Source organism: Sarcophilus harrisii, chromosome 3 (assembly GCF_902635505.1).
Source record: "Sarcophilus harrisii chromosome 3, mSarHar1.11, whole genome shotgun sequence".
Taxonomy (NCBI): domain Eukaryota; kingdom Metazoa; phylum Chordata; class Mammalia; order Dasyuromorphia; family Dasyuridae; genus Sarcophilus; species Sarcophilus harrisii.
In genome coordinates this window covers 504,319,391-504,327,289 of record NC_045428.1, presented here as the reverse complement: position 1 = coordinate 504,327,289, position 7,899 = coordinate 504,319,391, and positions in this window count along the sequence as shown.

Below are 7,899 nucleotides of genomic sequence, written 5' to 3'. Positions count from 1 at the left end.
CTAGACTCAATTCCCCTGTAGAATTTTAGGCCATAGGATCCTACCTGTCCTTTACTTCCTTTGAAATCTTGTCTCCCAAAATCTAGAGTGCATAAAGAACATTCTTAGCTTTGGTATGCTCTCCATTTCTATCAGAAACTCTAAGATAGACTAATTACTGTAGTAATCACTATACCCCATCCCCACCCCCAGATATGTATTAACAAAAATTTCCACCTTCTAAATGAAAATCAGATCCAAAATGGAAAATTTGTCGGTTCTTTCACCTTTGAGGAAGGAAATTACATTAAGGTATATAGGGAGAATTAAGGTTTTCTGCTAGTCAAAATAGGGCACCAACGCAATCAGGCTTTGCTGCTGGCAGGAATGTATATTAAAGACAGGAATTCCTGGGTGGGTGACAAACCTTACCTCTTTAGCTTAACTTTTGTTCTGCCTCAGTAGCAAGGCGCTGCTACTCCACATGTATTCTGCATTTATAGACCTCTCATGTGTGATTTTTATGCATGCTCTCTCTCCCCAATGGAATTTGTGAGAAAATGTGCCCTAGATTTTGGGGGAGGGGAGAACAGAGGAAGGAATCTTTTATTACAAACCTTCTTGATATGATATTTCATTAAATGTCTTTGCTTTGAACTAATTGTATTATCTGAATGATTAAACATGTTGGTTGTAACTTGTGAATTGTTGTTTTGAGTGGATATGAATCTATAGAGTACTTTGAACCTGGTAGAGAAATTCTTGGGGGTCCTACATGCAACAAGATGCTATCCCAAGTGATATAATGTTGACTCAAGAAATTGTTATCTGCTGGTTGCCATGATTTTGACAGAGAGAGCTCCACCATATAGCTAGATAATTGAAGTCCCACTTTCTTACTAGATGATGATGTTATACCCAGTTTCTGAGGTATTTTCTGAACTCTTAAAAATTTCCTTTTCTGTCCAAGTGCTCTTTAGTTGACTGCCACGACAAGAATATTTCTGTTTCTGTGGACTTGAACCCTTGGAAAGGGACAGAAGTCTTTCTCTTTACTCTTGTCCCAGTCCCTAGAAACAGCATCATAGCATCCATTTAATTCTCTCCATGGTTTCAAGTGTTTACTACTAATAAATATATGAAAACATATGGAGGTGGGAGGCAGAAGGTAAATGCAAAAGGGATGATGTTTCAGTAATAAATTAAAGGGGAGGTTTAGAAGTTATTCCTCATCCTACATGGAAATGTTTGGGACACTTTTCCTTAGTTTTTCTCCCTGGAAGAGCCCCTTCTCCAGGAGCTTTAAGGTGCTGGTTAGCCATGAACTTTGTGTCTGTGTTAGATGTCTTTATAGGGCTTTTTTTCCTATCTGGCCCCATCCCTAGCTCAACCCCTGGGCTTCAGATTTGCAGTCAGATGTGTCACTCTCTCCTAGCTTTTTAGATACTGTGGCCCTGTTTTTCTCTCCTAACCCCTTACACTCCCCTTCTACCTTTCATACTTTCTCACCCTCAATCTATTTTTCCCTAGTTCAACCATTACAAGCCAGTCCCCAGCTAGGTGGGAATAAATAGAACTGGTCTTTTAATCAAATTTCTTCTTCATTTAGAACCCCAATTTTCTTAATACCGCATAGCCTTAAGAGGCTAGGAATCCAAACCCCAAACCCTAGCCCTAACATAACCCTGCCTTTAGCCTTGTTGTTCCTGATCCAGGCTTTTTTCTTAAATTGTGCTTCCCCTTTTTTCAAATTAAGCATGTTGAGACTAGAATTCTTTGCATGGCAACTGGAGAAAAGTCATTCAAAAGACCTAAGAGCTTCTGCATAGAAGTACCTGGCTGGAGGTCTGAATCACAAAAGAGTTAATAAAGCCCTTGCATCTTTAAATTAAAGAGCTGAAGGACTTTCTCCTGCTTTGGGAAAAGATGCTATGCCACATTGAAAACCAGCAGATGTAGCAAAGAACAATAGCAACTCTGCTGAGACATCTAGCAAAAAGTGGCAATATTCCAGATAATGATATAATGATACCACCAGAACACACTCTGTAGCAGTTAATCAGCCTCACCACGTGTCTTCTCAACATACGTACTCTTCCATTTACATTCTCTAAGTGGGTTTCTTCTCTTTCAGGTGGAGGGGAAATACACTATCTCCCTGTACATTAGGGGAGCATTTTCTAAGCATTCATTTGACTATCCTCTTTGAACTAATGTCTTTTGCTTTGAATGTAATTGTGTCCTAAAAAACCTCAAAAAAATGAACACATCAGTTTAGACTCATGAATTATTGTTTAGAGTGAATGCCATCTCAAAAAGTGCCTTGAATCAGGGGCTTTTCAGAGTACCAACATGTAGAGGAAACCTATAATTACATAATTACAACTTATAATTACAACTAAATTTTAAATAGAATTCCCCACCTCAAATAAGGACCCACATACAAAAATTGTATATGCTTGTAACTTTAATTGGTATGGTTTATCAACAGGCAACCTCAGTGTCAAGTTATAGAAATGACATCTATTTATCTATTATTTTGTTCTTTCATTCATCTAGAAGTGCTTGCCATATAGAAGATTTAAATTGAGTATGAAATACTCTTTGGAGAGTTTACATTTTAGCAAGGATAGATCCCAAAAAAACTATTTAAAAGTCATCTGTTGTAAGTGCTAATGGCAAGATACAAAGTACCTCTAGAGTGTAGAAAATGAAGAGATCACAGAAGTTTGAAAGGATCAAAAAAGGGTCATAATCCTTAAAGGACACTTAGAAATAATCCAGTTTGTTGAAACCCTAAAATCCCTTCTGACTCTCACCTTTCTGGGCCTCCATTTCTTCATTTGTAAAAGAACCACAACTAAGGTTTCTTTCAGCTCTAAAAGTCTATTATATCTAACTATTGTAATGGAAAGAACATCAGACCCAGGCTAACCCCATCAACTCTAGATGACATCTCTTCCCTTCTCCCTTCACTTAGGAGCCTTGGGTACCCTGTCCAGGGTTAAGGGTTTTGGTCACAACAAAGCTGACTTGCACATGCTGCCCAGAAAACAGAATTCTATTATCACTGTTATATTGTTGTATTAACATTTGATGGTGCTTTAAGATTTATTAAGCACTATCCTCACAGCCACCCTGTCAGATAAAGATTATTATCCCTCTTTTACAAGTGAGGCAACTGAGACCCAAAAAAAAAGTGACTTTCTTGTAGTCACATAAGCTAAAATACGTTTGAGGTCAGACTTGAGTTCAGACTGTCTGAGTCTAAGAATATTATTCTCTTGTCTTCCTGCTGCTCTCTGAGAGGTGTTATCAGGTATGGACTGGAATGATCATCAAGATATAATCCAGTATCACAGGAGACAAAAGCTGGAAAAGAAATTTAGAAGCTCTTCATTTTATAGATGGGGAAACCAAGATACAGAGAGATTAAGGGATTTGCCCAAAATCTCCAAAATCTAAATCTAGCACTTTTTTTCCACAGCTACATCTGCCATGATGTCAAAAAACATGAATCTTCTTCAGGTTAGGAGAGCATGAGGGTAAATACAAAAGGCTCCAGGAAAGCTAGTGAGTATTGCTTGTAGGGAGGTGACCCTGGAGCTTGTTTCCACTGTGAGAAGTAGTCAAGGGCAGGGGAGAGGGAAAAGATCTGGCTATACTTTTTGAAATTATGAAAGGGATGGAAATGGCTTCTTGTTATACAAGGCCAGACGGGAGAGGGGAGCCAGGAACCTGAGCCCCTTAGGGACCATAGTTCTTTTGAAAGAGGAAAAACATGTGGAAAGAGTTATCTGAGGTTCAGAAATCGTGTGAGCAGGTCAGAGGAGAGCAGGTGAGAATCGCCATCCTTCCTCACAACCCCACACCCCTCAGCAGGCGCCACACCTCCTGGCTTTCTTCTCCTTGTCTCTTTCTCTCTGTCTGCCCCCTTCATCTTTCAAAGACACTGGTTCTCACCACCACCCCTAACCCCTGCCAGATTATGTTTTAAGATTGATTTTGCAGTGGTGACTCCCAGATATAGTCTGCTTAATGTAAAGTTTCTTTTTGGAGTGGGGAGGGAATGAGCAAAGATGTCGGGAAGATTTACTTTCTTAAATGTTTCAGGGCCAGGAACATAGTTGCATACCTGAGTTCCCCCAAAAAATCAATTACACAAGTACAGCCTAAGAAAGATATCACTATACAGTGAACTGAGCTGGGGTTTGGGGGGGGGGGGGTGGAGAGAGACCTGAGGCTTTTAGTGGATTGAAAGCTCAACAGGAACCAAGAGTGGAATATAGCAGCCAGAAAAATCCAATGTGACTTTGGATAGTATTAAAAGAGGTCTAATACCCAGAACTAAGAAGATAACAGTACCATTGTCCTCTATCTTATGTTCATGGACAACATCTGGATTATTATATTCAATTCAGTGTGGAATATTTTAGGAAGGACATTGAAAACTGGAGAATGACTAGATTAGAATGAAGAAAGGAACTAGAGATTATGCCATATAAGGATCAAGAAGAAGCACAGTATGGTGTTTAGAATATTGGATTTGAAGTTTTATTTACTTGAAGAAATATTATAATTTTCCTGAAGGCAGGAATCCTACATTCCTCTAACGTTTCTCTAACGTTTAGCAGCAAATTCTCTCTAGAAGATGGTAATGTCCTAACTATTATTGTCATGTCCCTAAAAAGAGAAAGCAGAAGGTGCATACCTCTGCTTATAGATATAATAACTAGCCAAAACAAATAATTCAAGTGGATATACAATATTACAAGGCTATATTCAGCCTTCTGTTCATTGTTTTAAATTCTCCAGAGGAACACAGATTACTTTGGGAATGACTAGTTTTCCTACAAGTCCCACAAAACTGGACAACCAAAAAGACTCTTACCTCTGGATTAAATTCATGTAATGCAACCCAATAAACATTGATTAAACACTGTAAGCCAAGCTTTTGATAAGTGTTAGATAAGATAATATCTCCTGCCTTTCAGGAGTTAGTAGAAGTTTCATTCAGGTCCATCTCCAGTCATCCTGATCTATATTTGGCCAATGAACCCAGATGACTTTGGAGGGGAAAGTAAGGCAGGTGACCTTGCACAGCCTCTTTCACTTAAATCCAATTCACCTGCATGTAATGGTAGCAATGTAAAAGTGTACAATATCAACAAAGATAACTGTAATAGATGGTATTATGGGAAATGTACATTAGGGAAGCATAAACAAAAGTAAGATCTTCAAGAGGAAAGGTGTGATCTACATGGAAGGAAAGTGTTCATGGAACCTACTTGGAAGGGAAGTCTTCATGGAAAAGGTCATATTTGAATTGGGTTTTAACCCTCCTGGGTTTGAGGAGTTAATTCTGGATTTTGTAGAGATGATCAGGTTCTCCTGTCTATTCATCAATATTTAGCAGCAAATGCTCTTTTAAAAAATCATTTTGTGATCTGCATTGGTATTATACCACTAAAAAATCAAAGCAGAAAACACATATCTCAAAGAAATTACTGACAAAAAGAAAGGCTCCCTATACCACAAAATATTTATAATGGCACATTTTGTGACACCTAATAATTGGAAACAAAGCAGATGCCTGTTGATTGAGGAATAAGTCACCAAGCTGTGACATGTGGAATATTATTGTCCTGTAAAAACAACAAGGAAGATGATGAATATAAAGAAGCATGGAAAGACTTGAATGAATTGATACAAAGTGAAGTAAGCAGAGGCAAGAAAATTATATACATAATGACTACAATAATATAAATGAGAAGAACAAATAAAGAATATCATAAAACAGGAAGGCTAAATGGCACTGTGGATAGAGCACTAGCCCTGCAGTCAGGAGGACTTGAGTTCAAATGTGGCCTCAGAAACTTAACACTTCCTAGCTGTGTGACCCTGGGCAAGTCACTTAATCCCAATCACTTGTGGGGAAAAAAATTATGAAACTATAAAGAACAAGTTTGTCCTTAAAAAGAGTTATGAGAAGATATTTCTCCCTATTCCTCTGCAGAGGTGGGCATCATAGATGTGGAACATTGCATATAATGTCACATTTTTTTTCTATATATTGATTGGTTTTCTTGAATTTTCCCTTCATTCTTTTTTTTATTCTTTTTTTAGAGGTAGGACTTCTTATAAGGCATGGGAGGGATAAAACAAGGAATACATAGGGAACTTTATCTAGTATAAAAACCAAAGACATCAATAAAGAGTTTTTAATGGCAAAAAGTCCAGTGCATAACTTATGTCTCTACGTAGGATTATCAAAGAATATAGAATAGCCTGTCAGATTCTAGAATGATGAAGGCTGTTGCTGGAATATGTGTCTGATGTTCCTCACAAATCTTCCAGTCTCTGTACTCATGGTGAGTGGCTACATCTGCAGAGAGTGTCACAGAGAGATTCCCCAGCAGGTGGTGAATCTTCAGCAGCAGGGCATCTTAGGTAGAAGTTTTACTGGAGGCTGGATTTTTCTTGCTTCTATAGAAAAAGCACCATCTTTGATCATGGATTGTGGCGGATTTCCCTGGAATGATAGAAGATGTTGGGGCAAGACTGTTCACAGGCATTCAGGAGAGCTCAGTTTGTTTGAGAGGATTCCAAGTGGCCCCAAGGTAGAGACTTCTGACTATGTTTAGAACAGCAGACAGAGGAGAGGTAAGGATAAAATACAAATAAATAAATTCATGGACTGGAGAGTGAGAGGATTATGACCACATCTGAGACCAAGCCAAAGTATATTATCTTAGTCTTAAGGTACTTAAAGGTTTGTTCTGCTTGGCCCCAGAGGACAGAACCAGGGACAATGGGTGGACCCTGCTAAGAAGAACTTCTAGGATCCTGGGCAAACAAAATCTCAGCTTCTATCACCAGACCCGTTAGAAGGAAATACCCCCAGGGCATTACCCCTTAGAGAGGTAAGAGACTCTCTGAGAGAACCCTGGGCACCATGAGACTACTAGTGGAGCTAAAACCTAAAAAAATTTACCCATGTTATGACCACCAGTGGGGTGATGAGGAATCCATTATCAGATTGTTTCCTTTTTAAACTAATGAGTCTTGTTAACTCAGCATTGAGCTCAACTGTTTCTACTTGCTTAACAAATATAAATGCTGTGAACACCCTCTAGATTTGAGTAAACTGTGGCAAAACCCCATTTGCCCCTCCCTAGTTATGGTTTTGGGAGGTAGCTGAATGCTGGACCTGGAATTCAGGAATTCACGAAGCCCTGAATTGAAATTTTTTCTCAGACACTCACTAACTGTGTGACCCTGGACAAATCACTTAAACTCTGCCTAAAATGGCAAACCACTCCAGTGTCTTTGCTGAGAAAACCCCACATGGGGTCATGAAGAATCAGACAATAACAGTTAAGATTCTGTTTTCTTTATGTGCAATGACAATAATTTACATTTATAAAGCATCTGAAGACTTACAAGGAATTACCTTGTCTCATTTGGTCTAACAGTTCTCAGGTTAGTAATATTTATTATTTTACAGAAGATAAAACTTGGTCCCAGGACTGAGAAAAGATTTTCCTAAGGATGCAGCTAGGAAGTAAAGAGTTGAGCTAAGAATGCTCGTCTTTTGTCTGCAGGACCAGCTATTTCTCACCCAGTCACTTCCCATTGTTTTGTCATTTTTCCATACATGATTTCGTTTGACCCTGCATTTCATAATTCATATTTCTAAAGCCCTTTAAGATTCAAAAAGCATTTTCTTCATCACTTTATAAAAATGGACTTTATAAGTCCCATTTGTTTGTATTTTACACAGTAAAAAAAAAACATACTAAGGGAAGGGAAATGAGTTATTCAAGATTCATAACAAGGTCATGGGGTTAAAGCTGAGATTCTAATCTAGTCTCTCACTAACAAAGCAAGTTTTCTTCTCCAATACAATCAATCAACAAG